At 33.3% G+C, this 22749-nt stretch overlaps 2 pseudogenes; both read right to left on the bottom strand.

Annotated features, from left to right (window-relative positions):
* Nucleotides 1-1380: 1380 nt before the first annotated feature.
* LOC128237662 (copine-3-like) lies at nt 1381-9531 on the bottom strand (annotated as a pseudogene).
* A 9229-nt stretch (nt 9532-18760) lies between these two features.
* Nucleotides 18761-22749, bottom strand: part of LOC128237661 (copine-8-like) — a 94909-nt pseudogene continuing 90920 nt past the window's right edge.

The raw sequence follows: 22749 nt of genomic DNA, 5'->3' as shown, positions 1-22749 counted from the left end.
TCCTCAATTACGTTACATAAGGATTAACTCTTAACATTAGAACTCCTTCATTTTAAAAGATAAGACTTTTGTTGTTGGATTCCTCTCTTCATACGTGTATGTATTAAGTTAAGAATAATTTCGTCATTTAATATTTTTGTTGAAGCGTTTTGACAGGACAAAAATCTGGTGTTATACATCATCATAAATTTAAACTGTAATATTCTAAGGATTTTTTTTTCTGAACCCGAAAGTGCACGGTACAAACAAACATGCCGGTTTTAAAAAAAATAAATACTTTTGCCAGTTATTGAATAAATATAGAAGAATAGCCACTGAGACAATCAAGACGAAACCAAGACTTGATTGGGGAAGTAAACGCCCTATTGTTAAATTGATATGTTTTACATGCCTCTTAAAGCTGTCAAGTACACACTTAAGGTCAGTCATCCATCATTAGGGTGCAGGTATATGTTTGTGCATCATTTAAGATATTTAAATCGAGATTATTTTGTTCAATTTATATTGACTTACATTATATTATTTTTGCGTGAATAACATTTTGAAAAACACCATATGGCGCCTATATTATGATATTATATATTTAAGAAAGTAATGAATTCAAACTTTACTATGATAATGTGGACATACTTTGATAACTTTGTTCTTTAAATTCACAATTAAAGGTCCCGTGAAAACCTTTAAAACTTCAACTTTTGGAAACTAAAATGAAGCTTTACCAAAAGCACTTTTGCATTTTATCATTGGATATCCTTAATAACTTATTGCATTTCCTCGACGTGTACACGCCAAACGTTCTGGTTGACATTCAATACAGAAACCGAGAGAACATTTAATATTCACTCAAATCATTTGAGCATTACTTGTAGACAAACACAATAAAAAACACACGCTTTATTTTGTATATTTATTACAAAGTGACTAGATGTGGAGATGTTAAATATTTTTAATATTCGTGTATCCATAGTGTATTGCCTCCATCCCAAAATACAGTCGTAGCATGCAGTACATGTTGGAGTAGCGCCATTTGTTATTTTTGCATTAAACATGGATATATACAAAAAAGTAAATACTTACATAAATAAAGTCTAATTTACATCATTTGCAATAGGAGTAAAGATATAAAATATACATTCGACATTTATATCAAAAAGGCTTAATATTCCATAGCTCGGTCAGCATAGTTTCCCTTAAAGTATAACATCTGCAAATAATTGTATAGTAACTGACGAAGAACCATTGTCAAGCACCGAGCCACAAGTAGGGCATTTAGGATCCGTGGCGATATTTACAGAGTTTCGACTTATTAAGCTGGTTCTAGAAGCCGACCTTCTACTAAGTCCTCTACCCTCGGTCTGGTTTGTATTGATCAACGAAGCACTAGAGTTTGACCGAGGTAAACTGGTTAAACTTGTTTGGTATGATATCCTTCCGCCGCATGCATTCTGTGATCTGCGATGAAATGACTGCTAGTGTTTCACGGGCCTACAAGTGTATAAATTAAAAATAGTATGGTGTAATTAGTTATTTCCATTGACCTTCATATGGCTTAAAAAGACCTTTCACGATAAACAAGTGCACACAATGTAATATGAGCGGATACATACCAGTCGGTCGAGATCAATGTTTTGTCCGTTTTCCCGTGAAAATGAGACAAAATGTGTATGCTTGCGGTTGAGTAACGTCGTTCTGTTTGCCAGGCCGACAAAACCTGTGCTTTCTTGACTGAAACATTCCTGATCAAAATATAAAGTTGAAATACAGGTATTAAGTTTTGTTTGACTTCTTTACATAGAGTTTGGTAAATGTAAGTAATTTAAATCTGATAGAGTTGTTAAGCATTAAATTAGACATTAACAAGCGAAACAATAACGCAGACTAAAACCTTTTAAAAATATTTTAAAAGAGAATTAAATCAGACCTAACGTTTTGTTTCATTTCCCCGGAATACAAATGGCACAGTTCTTTCATATTGCCAATTTTCCATTAAACAAAACTGAAATATTGCCATTAAACTAAATCTAAACACCGATCAACGATGTTAATTTCATTTTTCGCTTTACATTTCCTAATGTCTATCATATTATTTAAGTACCTCAAAAATCTAAGAATCTATGTACTACTCACCATGAACGTGAAGTCTGCTGGACCGACCCCGGCAAACACAACCGTTAAGGGCAAGTGGCTTATAGAGGTCAGGCGTTCAAGGACATCATCTATGTCGTTCAAAATGCCATCCTAATGTAATAAAAACACTTTTTTAAATCGTTTAAGACTGTCCCTGATTTATTTAATGCATTTTCTCCACCGCTCACAAGACGTTCAAGAGATGGAACGTTTAAAGAAATTGAGAGGGTGAATTGCGTTTTTTGTGTAGGCAAGGCATTTGATGATATGTCACATTTAACTAAATATTTTGGACCCTGCCTTAAGTCTGATTGGCTGAATGTTTAAGGAATCAGCGTTGTTTTCTTTGAGAATTCGTATTTATGTATACTATTGTTTTATTTGAAGCAGTAATCTCAAATGAAACTTTCGAAAAATAGAAACATATTAGTTTACACCAGTAATATGTTTTGTCCCGTTAGCGCACTCGCTTCTCACCAAGCCGACCCGGGTTCGATTACCAGTCTGGGCGCATGTGAGTTTGGTTAGTGGTCATCAAGCCGGACAAGTGGGTTTTCTACGGCTACTCCGGTTTACCCCACAACACAAGGCCACACTCTTGTGCAACATCGTGCCAACGAAAGTGTTTAATATAAGTTGCAACAGCTTGTTTAACAATCGTTGTAACATTAAATAAGTTTAAACTAATCTAATATGTATAAACGGATGTCTAACAATGTGTTTAGAATTCTAAATATACAAATTAACAGGAATAGAACATTAATACAACAATATGACAAAGTCTCTAGATCTAACCGCTATGACGAGGAGGACATGGTAGACCTGACTGTCCTGTGTGGGCTCGCGCACCGCCAGAGACTCAGCAAAGGAGATCACTGGCTTCTGTCGCGTGGGACCCGACATTCGTAAATGCTTCACAGCATTCTTGTACCGGCTGATGGCGCTCTTATGTAATCAAATGAAAGTTATAACCATAAGTCAGTTATTTTGCTTGACAATTTAGGTCTATTTTAGTCCTTCTCCGGGAACGACAACTCATTAGGTAATGCTCCTTAATAATTTAACTGGCATGCCCTGCATTAATTCTTATTCCGCAAACTACCCACTTGCGTATGTCGGTTTTAAAATCTAGACAAAAGTAATTAGCAATTCTTGAAACACATCCGGTTTTAAAATAATATTAACCTTGTTTAATCCTCTTCTTAGGATCTTTCACAGTTCAAACATTGGCTTGAAAGAACACATTCAAAATTTATTGAAATGACTGTCCTTGTTATCTATGATCAAAATTGTGCGTGAGGGGCGTCGCACGGATACATGGATTGCAAAAGGGTGTTAAAAGTAATAGATAATTAGAAAAATTAATCAAAATTAAAAAAAAAACATTTATTGATTCTGCAATAGTTTAAAAAGAAACCGATTTACAATGCGGCGTACGAATAACTGTGTACGTCAACGTCTATCAAAACTGTTTAGTTGGGGCGTCCTAAGGGAAGCTGCGTAGCAAAGGGCTATGGGAAAAACAGAATTTTGAAAAAGATGAATTGCAAAACCAATACTTTCAAAAATGCATAAAAGAAACGGAAGATGTGTTGATTTCAGTTTTAGATCGCTCGACTGTATCCGTGAACACAGAACAACTATATTTTGACATTCATGACATATTAATTACCTTAATTCCATATTGGTGAAATCTGTTCCAATCGTTCGAAAGTGGAAAACAGTGATTTATAACAGACGACTTTTTTTTATCTTGGCGCCAAATCCCATCATACCTATTTTCTCTTCTGTACAGTAACGGCAAATAACTCCTCCTAACGCCTCTATAACTTCCATGTAAGGTGTTTTCTATGGGACAAAAATGTAAATTTACAGTATGAAGGTGTTGCCGAACGTTATTTACAATATGCATTTGAAATATGTATACATATATCGGGAAGGTTAAGCATTGCTTAAAACTGTATCGAAAATTCATAATAGTGTTAGAATTTCTTCCGCTATTTTCATGACTTTGTCCCTAAACTTTGTTCTTTAATATTTTTCTGATCAATACAATTTTAATAAGACATTTGATAACTCATAAACCTTATTGTCGGAGACGTCGTGAAGACTAATCGTCTGTTCAGGTGTTCCGTTCGATGCCTGAAACAGAACAATACTTTATATTTTCAAATTTAACAAGAATGTCACAGGGACATGGATACATGAAATATATACACACTTTTTAAAATAAAACTGGCTGTAAATTACAGTATTGGAAATGTAAAGAATGAAAGCACATAATAAAATAATGGCACATTGTGATACATAAATATAAATTAAATTTTGTCGAACAATAGTATATCAATTGCGTTTTATAAATATACATGTCTTCGCATCTTTTACAGAAAATTTATTTAAAAGAACGTTGGAAGGATGTTATGTACTCAAATATTGTGGTCATAATTGCAATGGTTCCCATGCTATATTGTGTTTGCCTTTCTTCGAGGAATAAACATTTTGGTCGCAGACAGAAGCGGACATTTACATACCGTAAAGTATATGGCGACGTAAAGGTTTAGTTTCATCCCTCCTGTGACATAATTCAATAACGAGTAGTCACAATTTACCCTGTAATGAGGATGAAGAAGCAATATAAACATCAAAAGGTAGCTGGTGAAATTGAAGAAAGAAAAAAAACAATTGCAATAACAAGCATGGTGACATATTCGTTACAACTTAGGTTTTACTAAAGCCTTTACTTACTATGCGTTTCCTTAGTGGACACTGGCAATGAAAACAATGTGTTTGAAAAAGTGTTGCCCTATATTCAAGGGAGGCCAATCGCTCTACATTATCAATTAAGGGCATATCTCTTTACGCTGTCTTACCTAATTTGAAAGAAGCGCATGTATCCGTTATTTATGATTTTAATACTGTTTCTTTATTCTTCGTTTAAGTTATTCGTGGTATGTGTGAATCCTTATATAATCCTTACAAAAACGAAGGAAAGCATGATTTATATCAATTCATTTCAATGAAACATTTTTAAATCATCGTATATTAGTACTCAAGAACATTATCCGTATGCAATATCTGAAATACAAAATCAAATTTTGGATTTTAAGATATGCAATAGGTCACGAGTATGATATAAAGTGTCCTGCTTTGTGAGTCATAACCTCTATAATTATAATGCATACATTTTCGAAAAATGTAAAGGAATGAAATAAGTTAGAAACACCTGAATATAAGTCGGTTTGTATTACTTCGAAAGAAACTGGCTTTTAATAAATCAAGTTGATTCTTTCATGCTTTTAATATTTCTTTTTATTGTGAGTATTTCACATGATCTGTGATTCATTGCGAATGTCAAATAGTGCTAAGCGTGTACCTGTAGGAACGCATTGCTGTTTGGTAGGTTCCTTCTTTTCCAAATATGGCATTTTTAACGAGTATGGTGTTGTTGATTTGTATTTTACCAAGAGTTCTCGCGTTAGGCAACACATTGTTTTCTAAAGAAGTATAGAGACAGTAATAAGTATAGAACACATTGTTGTATACCCTTACGTATAAGTACCGTCATTTGTATTCATTTGCCACAAGTTTGTGAAAAAAAAAAGTTTTGCTGCCGATTTCATTACAGTTCAAACTATTTGGAAATTTAGTTGCGATTTTAAGCTACTATTCTACAATATATTGGCTGCCTCGCTTATATAATTTGCAAGGTACGCATCCCAGATATCGTTTAAGCATGATATTTGTTTTTGTGTAAAAAATGATTGCGAATAAGCTTATGCCGCGAATTGATTGCAGGTTCATGGGATGCAGGTATCAACTTCAAACTTCTCATTCCAAGTACACAAATGACTTTTTCCACGCAACGTAATATTCACCTACCAGGCTTTTCTTTCATGTACTGCGAACATAGGGTAAATACACCATTTTTTGAGGTCGTTACCATCTGCAAAAGCCCATAAAATAGTTAAAAGCCCGAGTGTCATGTACAACTTTGCAGATGGTAACGACCGAAAAAAGGTGGAGTATCACGATGATTGCATAAAAAACACGATCAGTTACTTTTGTGGATCAAAAAGCTGTCAAAAGTCATGATATTAGAAAACAAACTAGTTTTAGTTCAAAATAACCTACTTGTGCGACGTTTTAAGCGATGTTTTTGAAAAAAAAATCAAAACGCTCGATCAAGGCCAATTCAGTTAACGATAGTTGGATTGCTGCTACGACACCATTTGTTCAGTGTTCAGTCGATAGACAAATATGTTTTGTAGAGAATATACCAGATAACTTGAGATATTTACAATCAGTATATATATATATATATATATAGGTTAATCAATTTTTCACCGATATGTATCTTATTTTAACAAGTATGTACCTATGTTTTGGCAACTAATTTAAACCTGTAAACTTTGTGAAAATGGCCTAGTTGAAACGCTTTATTGAATTCAGTCATGAAATGATAACTTCAATCTGTTCACCTTCAGAAGCAGAGAAAAGAAATGTTGAAAATTTCTTTGTACATTGCATACGACGTAATGGAATCATGTCCATATTAGGCTTTTATTCTTATATGAATCCAATCGGCAGAAATAACATCAGTTGGGAGGAATTGGGAATGACAATTGAAAACTAATTATTGTTAACACACACCAGTAACTGACCGAAAACACACATCTTATGCAATAATGGAAGTATATGTCTTTCCATATATTGGCCCTATCATCGAGAATGGAGCGGCAAATCCGGTTACATGCATTCATAACAATAATAATTGTCAATTATAGATGCAGCAAATACAAAATGGGCTTACATAATTTGTTTAAATGATTTATTTAACCTACTTTTGTATAGAGTTTAGATCTCTTAACGTTGCTACCTGTCGGGCTAGCATTTTATAATCACCGGTTCCACTGAAATGATAAAAATAGCGCTACATTATTCAAATAATTATTTCATCCAGAAGTGCTAAATGGATGATCAGATAAGAAGAGAACCCATCACTAAAGTTATTTAACGTAAGCATATAGCACTTTTGTTAGTAAACATAACATAGACTTGTATGAAATAAAATTAACATTTTTCGTATATATATCATTGAGTGATACTATCCAAGGTAATAAATAATACCAGCCTTCAAGGAATATGATCACTCAAAGGTACCGCATCTTACAAAGGTACCAACATCATTACAAACTAAAGTTGCTGTAAACAGTTATGAGATGCATGTGAGAATGTCCTAAGAGGTAATCTGATAAATTAAAGTATCTTATCTGAAAAAGTTTTTATAGAAAAAAAAAGTATTGATGAAAAATACCGCAAAAATGCCATCGCGGTATAATTAAGCATATCAAAGCTATGTAAATTTGGTAACCTTTTTATTGTAGTTTGAATTTGGACTGTTGATCAGAATAAGACGCAAATATATGTTTAATGCAACATTATATTGACTCACTGTTCAATACTTTTTCTTCCTTTTCCTTGTTTTGTGGTAAGCCAATGGCCAGGAAGTTTATATCCAAAATGCTGATTACGTTGTGTCCGTTTATCATATTTTGCAGGCTGTATTGAAAAGAAAATTTTAGATAAAGAAACACTGTATCAGAGTTTATTTAAAAATATGGTTGCCCGTAAACGCAAATGTCTTTGACAATATTTTGTTTATGAATACGAAGCAAAATGCTTGAAAGCTATGGAGTTAATGTAAGATTTTTGCGAACACTAAACGTGTATCCTTTAACATTACCAATGATGTAAGAAAATGACGACACATGCAATTTAAAAATGAAGGGATTTAACTGTCTCCAACTCGATGTCAATCATTCTGTACGACCTTGGTATTGCCAAGCGGTATCATAAATGATTTAGAAGAGTGTGGGTTATTGAATACCTTCGCTCTCGGGATAGAACCGGGAGGACTGTTTCAAAAAACGACAAATAGATTGTGTTTCTTACCTGTGGTGCCAAACTGCAAGCTGGAGCTAGCGATCCCAATCTCCATTACACAAACGCTGTAAACCAAGCTCGAAAGGACGCCATATGTCCTGAACATACACGATCCGGTATATGGCATACGAACATAAAAGAGCTAAAGGACCCTATCTTAAATTTATTCAAGTAATTTTGCATTTCAGTTTTAATACTGATATAACAAACGATTATGAGACAATTATCTACCTCACATTGTATCGTGTTTCGGTACAAATCTGGGCCGGTATTTAGAAAACATCTAGCTCATTTTCGTAAGTTACGTTTCTCACTCATACATTGATAAAATAATTTATTCATATCTATTTTACTTTTCTTTAAAACACTTGTACTTTTCTTTTAAAACTGACTATGAACGTTTTAAGGAATCGACATAAGGTAAGGTTTTATTTAGAATGATTAATGAATATCACCACAGTACAAAAAGCTCTATAGAACATCCACCAATCTGTTATCGTATTTCACTTCAAAACAAAGTATGCCTCAACATGCATTTCAATTTGATATTCGGACAAATTTAAATTAAGAGAAAACCTGGGATGTTGTGTCTTCTTGTCCGTCTCCGTGCGGTAGATTGGATGGAACGTCACATTGTCGATACTGCGGGATATCTCAAGGTACACGTCAGGCTGTAACACGTGGGAACAGACTTGATATATTTATTTATCTTCATAAAATACGAAAAAAGCACCGCGTACGGTGCCAACATTCACATGTTTGTCTTTAAAAACCAAGGAACATAATACCAAGAGTGATGGGCATTGCTTGATATATGTGTCATTGTCAGAGGAAATAAACGTTTGTTTACCTGTGATCAATGTCGTAAACAGAAAACATAAAATTCTGCAGCATGCTCGGGTCGAAGTCCAAAACAAAGGATTCAACAAACTAAAAAATGAAGTATAGAGTAGAATGTAATTGGAAAGCTTTTTGTGTACATCTTATTGTAAATTGATCTGTTAATAACTGAATTATAAATAAAAACCTCTGAGATAATTTCATTTAGGCAGCTTTCATAAGTCTTCCATAGTATCGAATTAATGGTAGAGGTATAATTAGCTGATATATTTTATGCAATTCAGAACTTTTTAAATGTATTCAGATAACATTGTAATCTGTTTATTTAGAACATGGTATATACCAACTGGGAATTGGATTTAATTATTACAACGGAACAAGATTTATCGAGCTAAGAAACCATATCTAAACAAATATATGAATTGTGCAATCGAGCTAAATTAAAATTTAAAAAAGTTAAACTAACGATGTACAGTGCATATGTACCTTTAGGTTTAGTGTATTCTTGATAGCTTCCGTCCGCCCAACCTCGCGCCACTGTCCGTAGTGTTTGTAGAAGAGCACACACATTGGGTCGCTCTTTGTGAGGGTATCCAGGTTCGTGACCCCCGTGCAGCTCATTAGAATCTCGTATCGCGTACCTTCTAGTGAACATCCTATGCCTCTATATAAGATCCGACTTAAAAGATCCTTCTTATTAACACTTTGAAATCAGTATGCATTTTAATCTAAAGCACATATTGAAACAAGAGCTGCTCCCGCGTAAATAAATGTTCTAATGTTTCTATTAGCCATCATGGGAAATAAATGGACAAACATGTGTACTGTAGTTATGGGACGTACTTCCCTGTACGTATGGTCATTATGAAGATGTGGACGAACCATCATTTCATTCATATGGCTGACTTAATGCTTATGGTGTTTTAAATATGTGTTTCTAGTTCATTGTCGTTTGGACCCTTGCCTTGTGCTCCTAAACAGGGTTTAGTTTCGACAACTGGGTTGTGCCAAAGGTTTTCATTGTATTATTTCTAAAGATTGAATTTTTTGCACGTCCCCACCGCCGTCATTGACCTTACCTCATTGTATTTTTCTTAACCTTGTATTCATCGCTTATACTAGCCAAAGTTCAATTAACGCAGACATATAGCAAATAACGAAGATCTGACACTAAGGGCACGTTTATTTACAACTATTTCTTGATTAAAACGGGTCCAAGGTCGTTATTCAACGAAATTCTTATGTCACTTCCTAACTTAAATCGGGTTCCTTAAATCAGACCAATTAAAACAAAGTGTTTAAATATGTACATGATAAACATTTGAAAAACATCAAGTATTTTAGATAGTGTTTATTAGGTTATAAATTATATATTCAAGGAGATAAAACTTTTACTTTGGAAAATACCTAAAGATTTCAGATGCTTTTGAATACCGATCAGAAAAGCTTTGAACTAAATCTTATTAAATTCGTTCCCAAACTGCTAACTTATTACGATTTATAAAAGAAAACACAGCTTGGAATGATAGATTTAGCGCTGGCACAATCAAATATAATAATTTATGAAGACATTTTAATATTATAATGGTCGTAAAGTGACACAGTTTCTATAATTCAAAGACTTAAAAGTAACATATAAATTAATCATTCAAACATTTCACAAAATAAAACAAACCTTTTATGATTGATATCTTTCCTTCCAGTGAGTCCATCATGTGTCGGAAATAAACCATGTGGAAGTATGTAATTCACTAAGTTTTCAATCTGTATAGTATGTCAATAAATGCCGTTTTGGATTTGGTCTACGAATTTGAAATAACAATTTCCGCCAAAGAATGAGCAACGTGAGAAATTAATCCGATTTTGAAGATAAATTTGAGCAAATTAAGAGGTGACAAAAGTTATTTCGATGTAATTGCGAGACAATACCAGTACAGTACCGACTTTCACAATGTATAAAAAGGATAATTATCCTCTAATGTGACATTAACACATAATTTATCCAATCTTGTCTTTCAAAAAAAAATCATTAATAAATAACCTCATTGATGCACTGTGATGATTTTGTTTTAATACAATGTATTTATTATAAATCAATACGTATAGTTTATACTATAGGTATACTTATATACTATAGGTATACTATACTCCCAAATGAAAGGCGTTTTTGAAAAAAAAAACATTCATTCAGCGATCAAATGGTTAAGGTGATAGTCTATATACATATAAGGTTATAAGGAAGGTATATTTTATATTTCGTCTTCTGATTTCAACAAGGTACATGTGTACCAAAATCAATATACCTGGTTAAAGTTAAAGAAAATGGAAAAGTCTGCTTTAAAGATCGATACAAATAAATGCTAATATTCAATATAAATGCTTAAGGGACTACTGTTTATCGAACAACATACGAACATAGATACAAATTAAATTATCACTAAAACAAGTTACCTTGGCTAATATGCTGTTAAGATGCACTTTCAGTAATGCATTTAATTGTAAATTGCTTTTATATATGGGTCATGTATTTAAGCTTAAACGAATTAATGATACTCTCTTGAGTCTACTGACCATTTCATTATCCGATTAACATCAATTTAGCCCTGGATCGTATTCATATTTTATACCAATACTGCACAACAATTTACTTTTAAATTTTGCCATTCATACTAATGACTTACTCTAACGTTATTGAATAGAATTCAATATCAATGGACATTCATTTACATCCCCCATTATCATTAGCAAGTCTCATGCCAAGGGACTCATGTTAACATAGGAAATATCCTATTGATATAATTTTCTATAGCTATCAGGACAAACTAAAGGCCTTTTACATCGGATCCCAATTCAAAACACATCGAAAACAATTTAATTTGAAACTCAGAGATGCGACAAAACTATATTTGTTTTCTGAAATTTGTTAAAAGATGCACTCTTACTCCCAAAAACGGTGTAGCACAAATAAAACAATTGCTTAAATTTACCGAAAATGATGAATAAATATCTAAATCAATGAATCTTATGAAGGATACCATGTTTAATTCGAGTAAAAGGTGTAGAGAATTACACGGAATTTCTATCTTATGATACGATAGTTGATCAATGTATCTTTTTAGCACTCACCAATCATTTTAAATTTGTGCGTTTTCAGCTATTATATACACGGTTTCATTCTTGTTTTTAGTAAGAAATATTTTTCATATTTGTATTATTTAGAAAGTAAGGTTTATCATTTACAATGTATACTTAGTATACATGCGTATGTATTGATTTTAAATACGAAAGTCACTTTAACAAGGAGCATTGGTTATAATATACATACACGCAGCGGTCTTCAATTTGCTCTTACCAACCCCAAGTACTATAAACGGCTTGATTTGTATTGAGTTTAATCAATGCACATCATTCTTAACTAAGGTTACTATCAAAAAATCTATAAATTTCCTTATCCATTTCCAGAATATGTTTCACGTGGGCATATTTCAATTGAATATATCTTTATGGTGTTCTTAATTAAATTATTGAGTATAACTTATCTTCTCTTTTTCTTATAAAAGCTATTGACCTTTACCCCACTTACCCCACACACGAACGCAAACTACAACGTCATGTAAAGTTGCTGTATACAAAACAGAAAACATGATTTCAGTGCTGGTAACAGCTTCCTTGACCTTTATCCGACTGAGCCCAAAAAGATAGCGCAGTAACTATTTTCACATATTCTTTCCGCACAGCAAAGTCCATATGAGTGTACCAATCCATTCGAACGAAAGCTACTTAGCAAAAACCTTCTTCATATTTGAATATCTGATACTTTTACTCAAACAACTCAAAAAATGCCTCCACATAGTGCTACAACACAACGGATTTCGTCGCTATTCCATAAATGTATCTAAAATTATTAAACGAAAACCATGTTTCTGTTTAATTAAGAGTACAAGTAACCTTGACGTGACTGACCCTGAAAGCAATCCCAATGTATGCATTTAACCTTTGTTCTAACACTACAAGTTTCATCACATTATATAAATTGCATCTAAAGTGATAATGCTTGTTTAATATTTTTTTTATATTTTTTTTTTATTTTACATTTTAGCTATCTTGACCGTGATCTTAAGAACGCAATATGCAACTACAAAACATGTAAATTTTGTATTTGCATAAACTTGTTATATACCAATGAAGTAATTTTGATTTCTTTAATTAAATGTGTTTGCAGAATACATGCGTACTATTTTACAATCTACTCTTAACTTATCTAATTTCAATATCAGAATCTTCTGTAATTTGAACCAATTTCATTTTCAAGCTACGTTTTACGTAGGCACCCCCTAAACTATGTTGTATATATCCTTTTTTATATTCTTAACTAAGTTATTGAGTATAATTCTTTCTCTTCTTATTTTATGACCTTAACATTGACCCCACTGACTCCAATTACCGTCCCAAAGAAAGACCTCATATGGATTTGCTGTTAACCAAGATTTGTTGTTATGATGTACTGCAAACTGAATACTTGGTTATAGGTATGCGCGTTTTGTTTTACACTTTTTGACGTTTATCACAATAAGCCAATCAGCAAGAGATATACATGTCTTCACATAAACTGTCGGTACACTTTATCAATATTATAAAGCAAGACCATGTTTCAACTTGAGCTTGATCTTACAGACCTTGTGCCTACTGAATCTGAAAGCAATCCCAAGATATGTATTTACATTATGTTCAAATACCATAAGTTTCATCACTCACCTGACATCAATTACATCTAAAATTGTAGAGCCATAAAATAGAAACTGCCAAACTTGTATTGCATTGGGGATCACGAAGCTGCCTAAGGTGGAAGTCCAAATACCCCATGATAACAGGAGCTGTCTTAGACAGTTGACAAATTCAGGTGGAGCTATTATCCTAAAACTACAATTTTAAAATGAAGCTTACTCACTTATAAAGCTAGCCCATCACGTCGATACAAACCACCAGTACTCATTATTTCAAGGTGTATTAACTCCAAACAATTTTGGAGCGGAAGTCCGTCTAACACTCAACATTAAGTAAAAGACCCGAATGGGGTTGGGCATTCCTCCCGAATTTAAAGTCAAATAATATGTATGAGTATGGGACTCGAAACGAAACAAACTACAACAGGCGCATTTAGCAAAGACAAACTAAAATACTGTTTCCGCTTCAACATTTTTATATTGCACAGCTATGTTCTTTATCTAACGAATGCATCTTTCAAAAACAAATTAATCAGTTCAGGGCAGCATTTTTCTTGATTAGTGTCAAATCTGATAAGACCATTTTAATGACAGTCGACATCCTGTTGTGGAAGTTCTTTATGGAAGCATTTTCAAATGATGTAAAGATTTTCAAGGTTACTCAATATACGACAGTTGAAATATAACATAAGTATTTGCATGGTACTGGGACCAGGAATTAAAATCCCTGTTTTATCGCCTCGCGGCGTTTCTAATTACGTTTATATGAACAGTTTACAATCAGTTTAAAAAGTGAGGGAATTGCTCGATAATAGATTGAAAACCCCCCAAAGAAAACACACAAATAAATGGAGTACACTAGAGATACATGTAACATATCACAAGAAGGAAGACATGTGACACAGACAAATAAGGAAATAAATGTGTCACATATATAAATAAGCTCGACAAAGAATTAATAACAGTTAACAGCAACAGGCTTAAACGACATACTTTAAGTTTTAAGTCATGAATCTTAGTGGTTTGATAATAGTCAAGCTAATAATTAATTTTATTTATACTGGAGAAGCACAGAATGAAGCCCATGGAAACTTTTCGTATGCCTTGGATACATGCAGGAAGACTGGTGGATTTGCTCCTCGGGATATTATGAAATCAATGCCGTTTGGAAGTCATCAAGTAGAAAACTGTGCTGTTGCTAAAAGCTTGGCGCTTGATGAAGGCGAATCACTATGGACACATTACAGAGCGGAATTCGGCGCTTATATTGCTCCGTTTGGTTGTGCTGAGAAACTACCTACACATTTTAAAGAAAGCGTGAACAGTACTAGTATGCTTTACGAATGTTCCAAAGTATGTTCAAGAAAAGAATCTACTAGAAAGATAACTTTTGTTGGAATACAGAACGAGGAGTGCTACTGTATGGACTATGAAGGTTTGCCAATAGTAACAAGCTGCCAAATCGAATCAAAATTGAATAGTTCTACTATTGCATTCGTCTATAAATTAACTGATATAACTGTTTATAGTGAAATATATGCATGTATAACATCATTCATCCAGAATAATTCGAGGATTTATGAAACCGCCAAATGTTCAGGAAAGCATAACGGATTGTGTACTTGTGATAAAAAAGATTGTTTCGAAGTAGTACAAGCGAATTGTTTGAATTATAATGACACATTTGATGCTATTGGACTAAACCTTTGCATTCTAAACAGAGCTATGTTTAAAGACGATATTGACGAGACATGCTTAGCATACTCTGCAAAAATGCCACCTGTTATTTACCATGGCATTGATACGTATTTAACAAATTACTCTGAAAGATTTTATTTGAGCAGCGTGAGAACATTTAAATTAGTCGACAATGCCAAGTTTACATTTGACAAACTAACAATGTCTTGTGTTTCTCTAAACAAACGTGGATGTACAGTTATGCTTGAACCTGACCGGTGTCAAAATATTAATGAATTTCGATGTCAGCATAGTATTTCAGTGGAACAAAATGAACTGAGTTTGCATAACAATAACGTCAGGCTTATCACAATACTTATTCCCTCGGCGTCATTGCTAATACTGGTGATATGCTTCGTTGGTCGATTCAACTATGTGAAACGTACCCGTACAACTGCCGAAACATGTTCACAAAACGTGAACATTGAGACTCTCGAGCACGAGCATGTCTATACTGGCTTGTATGACTATGCAATCGCTTCAAGTGATATCGATGGGCCTACATGGATACAAAATGTTAACTACTTAAGTCGAGACATGATATTAGGCGAGCCCGGCCATTCAGATCCTCCTCCTGAAAATATAATGTGACCACCACCATCGGTTGGGGGGGAAACAACTAAACGAGGCCAAAATATATATGTTTCTCGGACGAATTGTGTGAGAGAATGACCATATAAAGCCACATGCTGAACCCTTGATCACTCAGAAGTAACTGTGATTATGGAACTTTTGCTTTTTTCAAGTTTGTACTTAACGGTTCATATGCTAATTGTTTTTCTACAGTATGTCAAAAATCATTAAAAAAATCATTAAACAAATAAATGTTATGACGCATCAAATGTATCGTTGACATTAAGATGGTAAGAAATAACTATGACTATAACGAGCATATACCGCATTGTTTTGTAAATGCAATGTCATGAATTTCAATTTGTTGTGTGTATACTATAGTGAATGTATTTTTATTGCTGTAAACTGATACTTGTTTTTGTAGTTCTTAGTTATTTTTCCCTTTGTCGTTAACAAGGTCCTATCAGCTGTATTTTGTCATTTTTATTATCGGGGGGTCTGTTTGAGTATGGGGATTAATGCCCAAAGTAGAATAATGTGGCTTCCAAATCGTTTTTGAAGTCATTGTATTTCAATTCAATGTATGTCCCACTGTTTTTGATGCAAATTTTCGAGCAACAAATGCAAATGTGAAATCTTTGCAACTCCACTTTAGTCCTAAGTTAAAAATAACAATCTTATTCAAAATCAAGACATTCACATGTATAACGAACACAAATTTTGAGTGTTTAACCTTAAACTACTTGCTAACTTAAGCGTTTATGGAAACTATTGATTAATGATAATAAGATTGTAATCGTCTATTTAATAGCTGAAAACGCAAAATTATTAAATGATTGGTGAAGACTTACTATGGTTTACTATCGTCTCATCAAATAGAAATACCGTATTATCTGCAGCTTTCTTTCAAATTTAACTCCGTTTCCTTTATAAGTATTAAATGTGGTAAATCTTATTTGGGAGTACAAGTGAATCTTTAAAAGCTCTCAATGATCTCAGTATTAATCCTTAACTTTAGAACCCCTGCTTCAAACAAGATCAGTAGGTTAGGGGCTTTTTCTATGTGTTTTTTTTCTATGTATGTATGTGATACAAGAGCATAGTAGGTTTTGGCAAGTGCTGATTGGTGCATTTATAAAAGAGCATGGAAGGTTTAGGGCTAGTATTTATCTGTGACTTTAAATATATCAGTGTAGGTCTCGGGCTACATTTATGTGTGCCTTTGTACAACATAACAGCAGGTTTTAGCACAAAGCAAATGGCAAACAATGAATAATATGATGTCAATTGGTTATTATGAATGCGGCTAAATAGTATACCTAAAATTAAATCAATAAAGTAATACTCCTGTATTTTTCCAGGTTAGGAACAGATCCTTTCTAATGAAGTGGCACTTTTTAACCGCCAGACCATGTTTCTTGAAAATAATCAGTTTAAAAATTGTTTAATACCTTGATATATCTCTGTTATACTCATCTCAGTATTCGATTCCCACAAAATAAGTTATGTGAATGTGAATATGAATAAAATAAACCACACAAACACGTAAAGTTTATTTTCGTTTTGGCTTAACGCCTTCATAAGTAGATATAAACAAACCATAACTTGAAATTCGTCCGGTTCAAATCGTTTATCAAAATTCATGATATCCTCATCAACCTGAAAAAAATGGGTCACTAGTATTGTTAACGGCTTTTCAATACACTTTAAAAGACGAGAATGGTATGTCTGGAGGTTTCTTATGCGCTGACTTTTCCAGTAACATTTTGCATTATTATGTATATATTGCTTCAAAGTTTTTGTTCTGTCGGCAAGGTATGTTTTGTACAGGATAGTATAGTACATTTATATTCCGACCGAGCATTAACCAGTAGCAAGATACTTTCATTTTAAAGACAACTGCGGTTGTCAGTAAATCAAGGATTATTACCAGGCTGTGTTTTATTAAAATTATTAGCATTATACTAAATATAAGTTTTAAAAAGACCATCAGTTACATTTTTCATAAGTTTGGACAATTGTGATAAACTAGAATCTACGTCACCGTCCGTCGGACAATTTTCCGTTAAAGGAGCCAATGTGTATTGAGTTCATCAACAAAAACATCGTTGCTTATTGCATTAATAAAATTATTCGATAGTCCATTTTGCCACTTATATCTAAAATTAATCTCTTTATACTAATCATTTTCTACAGTCATCATGATAAAGAAGCATCGTCAAAGTAAGCACTATTTCAAATGTGTACTCAATTAATCAATGATCAGATAAAGCATTGGGATCATGTACTGTTATTGAAGTAATGAAATCAAACATGGATTGAGAAACATAATCCACCAAACTGCATCCTCTCGACACAGAAAAAGTAAATTTACCAATCCCCGCATCCTCGTCACAATATATCAAAAACATTTTCTACCTGTAAATTAAATCTACCATTATCCTCTGGTTTAACATAACAAAAACCAATAAATAAATCATTATCCAGAAGGAATATATTGCTATCCAGTCGTCTTCACAGTGGAAAAACAAACTTTTGTCATTCGCATTAATTTCTTTTAGATAGATAATTATACCAACGGCATCCCGTTTAGAGTTTTTAATTCTTTTTCTATTTAAACGAATTTGCTGAAATATTTGTACATTTAAATCAATAGATTGATTAGTTCATGTATCAGTAAGCATAGCTATATAATTATTCTTGAATATGAATAATTTCAGGACAATGCAGTTTATTGCAATAGTATTGCAATATTTAGACACTAAACACTGTACATTAAGGACGGTTATTTTAAGTTTAACTTTCCCCTGCCATTCTTAGCCAGAGTCAGAGTCAGCACCTGCTGAGGCCACATATTCATCAGCAGGGAAAGAGTTAATGTTTGTAGCCTGAGTTTGTTGAAGGTTTACACGGCGCGCTGAAACTGACTGTTTCCGGTGTGGACCCGGTGTACGTCTGTTTATGGAACTAGAATTATGTGAACCATCATTTTAGACAGTTGTAAGTTTGTACCATTTTGTTTATGGGCGTCCCGTGTTTCCTTATGTTAAGAAGGTTATTGAAAACAAGAGTCACGTGGCTGTGGAAAGTCGATCACCATGTCCGTTTCATGACTGTTGGCTCGTGCCGTCGGAAGGGTTACATCAGGCGAAATTTGGATTGTATTTCCGGAGGCAGAAGCAGACGGTACACACTCTGTCGTCATGACGTTGTCTGACATGATGACATCAAAAGCAGTATGGGGTGGATTTCGAGAAGGAGAAACAGATGTCCTGCCCCTTGACATCAAAATGTTTGAAGTGACGTCACAGTTTGCATGTGAGTCCATGATCGGAAATTCAACTAACCTGACTGAATGCATATAATATAAATAAAGGCCGTTCATTATTCGACTTTCTGGGTAATGTTTTGCATGCCACAACAAATACGTTAATATCTCACCAACTACTTCATGTATTGCATTGATACCTTATACAACGGATCTAAACCATTCAACCTACGTTTATAACGTTAGATAACTCAATTTTGCGTATAATGAAAATTATGGCCTTCTATTATTTGACTGCATATAATGATACTAATGGCCGTTTATTATTCGCTTTAGACGTTCTGACTAAGATGATACATATAACCACATTCAAGTCGATATCTCAGCAAATTAGTCATGTATTGTATTACAATTTTAGCCATATGCTCGTAACTATCTAACCTACTTTATTAATCTAGTTAGAAAACTCTTACTTGCATGAAATAGAAATGAGAGCCCCTTAGTATTCGACTTAGAAATTTTGGTTATTTAATTTTATGCATTTAAGCATAATTATAGATTAATATATTAGCAACTATGTGATGTATTGTATTAAGACGTTTTACAACGGACGTACTTAAATAATCAAGTTAAATAACTCTAATTTGGATATAATGCAATTTATGGCCCTTTATTATAGAATTTAACAATATGGTTAAGCTTTTGCATGCCAGTCTATATCTCACCAACTACTTTATGAACAGTATTGCAACTTTATGCAAGGATTTTCAATAATCTATAGTACTTTATCAAGGAAAAAAGATAACTTTTTTTTTCAAATTAGAGATGTTTATAATTCCGGTTAAAGATTCACAGTGATCCATGCACGTTTCTTTGTAATCCTGAAAATAACAAGCAGCGAAAAATTACAATAGGCGAGCGCGCTGTATATGCTTTTGTTATTGTAAACAAAGGGTATAACTGTCTTTAAGGTAACAGGCAACAGTAAGAGTATTTTAGTTTCAAATCGGTTATTGTCAAATTTCTGTCTATAAAACACAGGGGAACAATTTTAGCATAATAATAATTGCCTCTAAAATTGTTATTATGTTTTTTTCAGTAGAATGGAAACATTTTTTGTAAATGTTTGAATTATTGGCTGATTTAAACCATTTTGGACATCCTTAAAAATCGAATCTATGGCTCGGCTTAAAATTGTTGTCTGCTACCAGTAGGTTAAAAGAATGAAAAAAAAACAACAACAAAAAATCATAAATAACCCACCTAACGGACTTCACTATTTGAATTCCCAGTGTGCATTAAATGAAAGCATTTCAGCAAAATTGTATGAATTATAAAGACGCTTTTAATTCTATTGGACGAAGCTTTTGTATTCTCGACAGAACTATGTTACCTAGAAATTCCAAAGGCATTGATAGGTATTAAGCTTTCTCTGAAAGATTTTATTTTAGCAGTGTGAGAACATTCAGAATTGTCGACAATGCCAAGTTTACATTTGACAATTCAACACTGACTTGTGTTTCTCTTTACAAACGTGGATGCATAATTATTCTTGAACCTGATCGATGTCAAAATGTTAACAGATTTCGATGTCAGTATTCGAGTATTTTAAAAGAGCAAACTGGACGAACTAAGGAGAACGATACAGTCATGCTAAGCGCAATACCTTTCCTTCCGCGCTGTTGCTTACATTGGCAAAATGCTTCCTTGTTCGATTCAACTATGCGAAACGCACCCGCAAATCAGCAGATGTATGTATACAAAATGTGCATCTCGAGACTCTCGAGCAGGAGCATTTCAGTACTGGCATCTATGAATATGAAACCACTTTAAGTGTTGCCATTGGTCCTACACGGAGACAAATCGTTTACCTCGTTAGTGAAGACATTAAATTAAATGAGCCAATCAATACATATCATCCTTCTGAGAAAGACAATATCATATGCCCGACAGAGAATAAGGAATATGACGTGACAACCACCAGTTGGAGGGAAAAACTGCAACCAAACATGACTTAAGTATATACATGTAATCACGTATAGCTTGGAATAAATGCGGGAGAGAATGACCATTGAAGGCCACATACCGAACCCACAGTCACAAGGAAATACTTTAAAATATGACAATGGAACTTTTCTTTTTTCTCGATGTTGTTCATATGCTAATTGTTAATGTACATTATGTCAACACCATTTAGAAAAAAAACATAATAAATACATTATTCTAATTGATGAATACATTTTAATATTCTGTTTGTAAATTACAGTGATTGTTTTGTTTTTGATGCAAACTGTGATTCGTCTTTAAATTTCGTTTATAAGCCTTATTGGCGATTATATGTGTTTTTACAGGTTTTATAACTGCTGATATCTGTCAATCCTGAAAAATAGCCAGTCTGCCAAAAGCTTGATTAATGGACATATCTTTCATTTCAATGTTCTTTTTATTGTGCAACGATGCAACACCAATCTTAACAACTGTACAATAGTCAGAATATTAACATTCTAAATAATATATTAAGTGTAGCGTAAGAAGCGAATCAAAGAACAACCAATATTGTTTTGTCAATGTGCCTTTTGATCAGTTACAGTCCACCAAACCCGATGACTTGTACAGCGATCAGGTCTGCTCTGGTTCCCCGTTCTAATCCCTCTCTCCCAATAATCAGAATGAAATCATTTATATATCAGTTGCTTTCATTAACATAACATAGGACTAATGTCTTTAGACTCACTGTTCATTAACAAATTCTGAATTTACTTTTACGACATATGAACCTTGTGATAGCTGAATATTGTACAGTTTTATACATTTTATAACCCATATATATCAGGTGGAATATACTTTATATAGAAACTGACTTCTTAATTGTTGTTAGTTGTTATTTCTGAATAAATCTTAAACAAGAATGCCTTCCATTAACCTGCATTCTGTACATAACTTTTGCGATTAATTTACTTATTTTACTATAAGGTATGTTGCATAACAAGTGTTTATGTACGAACAACAATATTTGAAATGCTTGATATGCCTTAGGCTTTATTGGTCGAACATCAATGCCGTTTTTTGTTTTTTTTAGACATATTTGAATACATATGTTTGCATTACGTTGATACACTATAAACAATAAAGGATTGAAACCAATCTGGGTCTAATTCGTTTTAATTCCAATCATCCTCAATTACGTTATATAAATATTAACCCTTAACATTAAAACCCCTTTATTTTGAAAAATAAGATTATTGTTGTTGGATTCCTCTCTTCATACGTATATGTATTAAGTTTAGATTGAAATAGTTTCGTCATTAAATATTTTTGTTGAAGCGTTTTGACAGGACAGTAATCTGGTGTTAAACATCATCATGAATTTAAATTTGAATCTCCCAAAGATTTTTTTTCTGAAACCGAAAGTACACGGTTCAAACAAACATGCCGGTTTTAATTGAAAAAAAAGAGAGTATTTTTGCCACTTATTGAATAACAAAAGAAGAATAGTCACTAAGACAATCAAGACGAAACCAAGACTTGATTGGGGAA

Source organism: Mya arenaria, chromosome 6 (assembly GCF_026914265.1).
Source record: "Mya arenaria isolate MELC-2E11 chromosome 6, ASM2691426v1".
In the NCBI taxonomy this organism is placed as follows: domain Eukaryota; kingdom Metazoa; phylum Mollusca; class Bivalvia; order Myida; family Myidae; genus Mya; species Mya arenaria.
The sequence above is the reverse complement of the archived record's forward strand: the minus strand, read 5'-3'. Positions and strand labels throughout refer to the sequence as shown.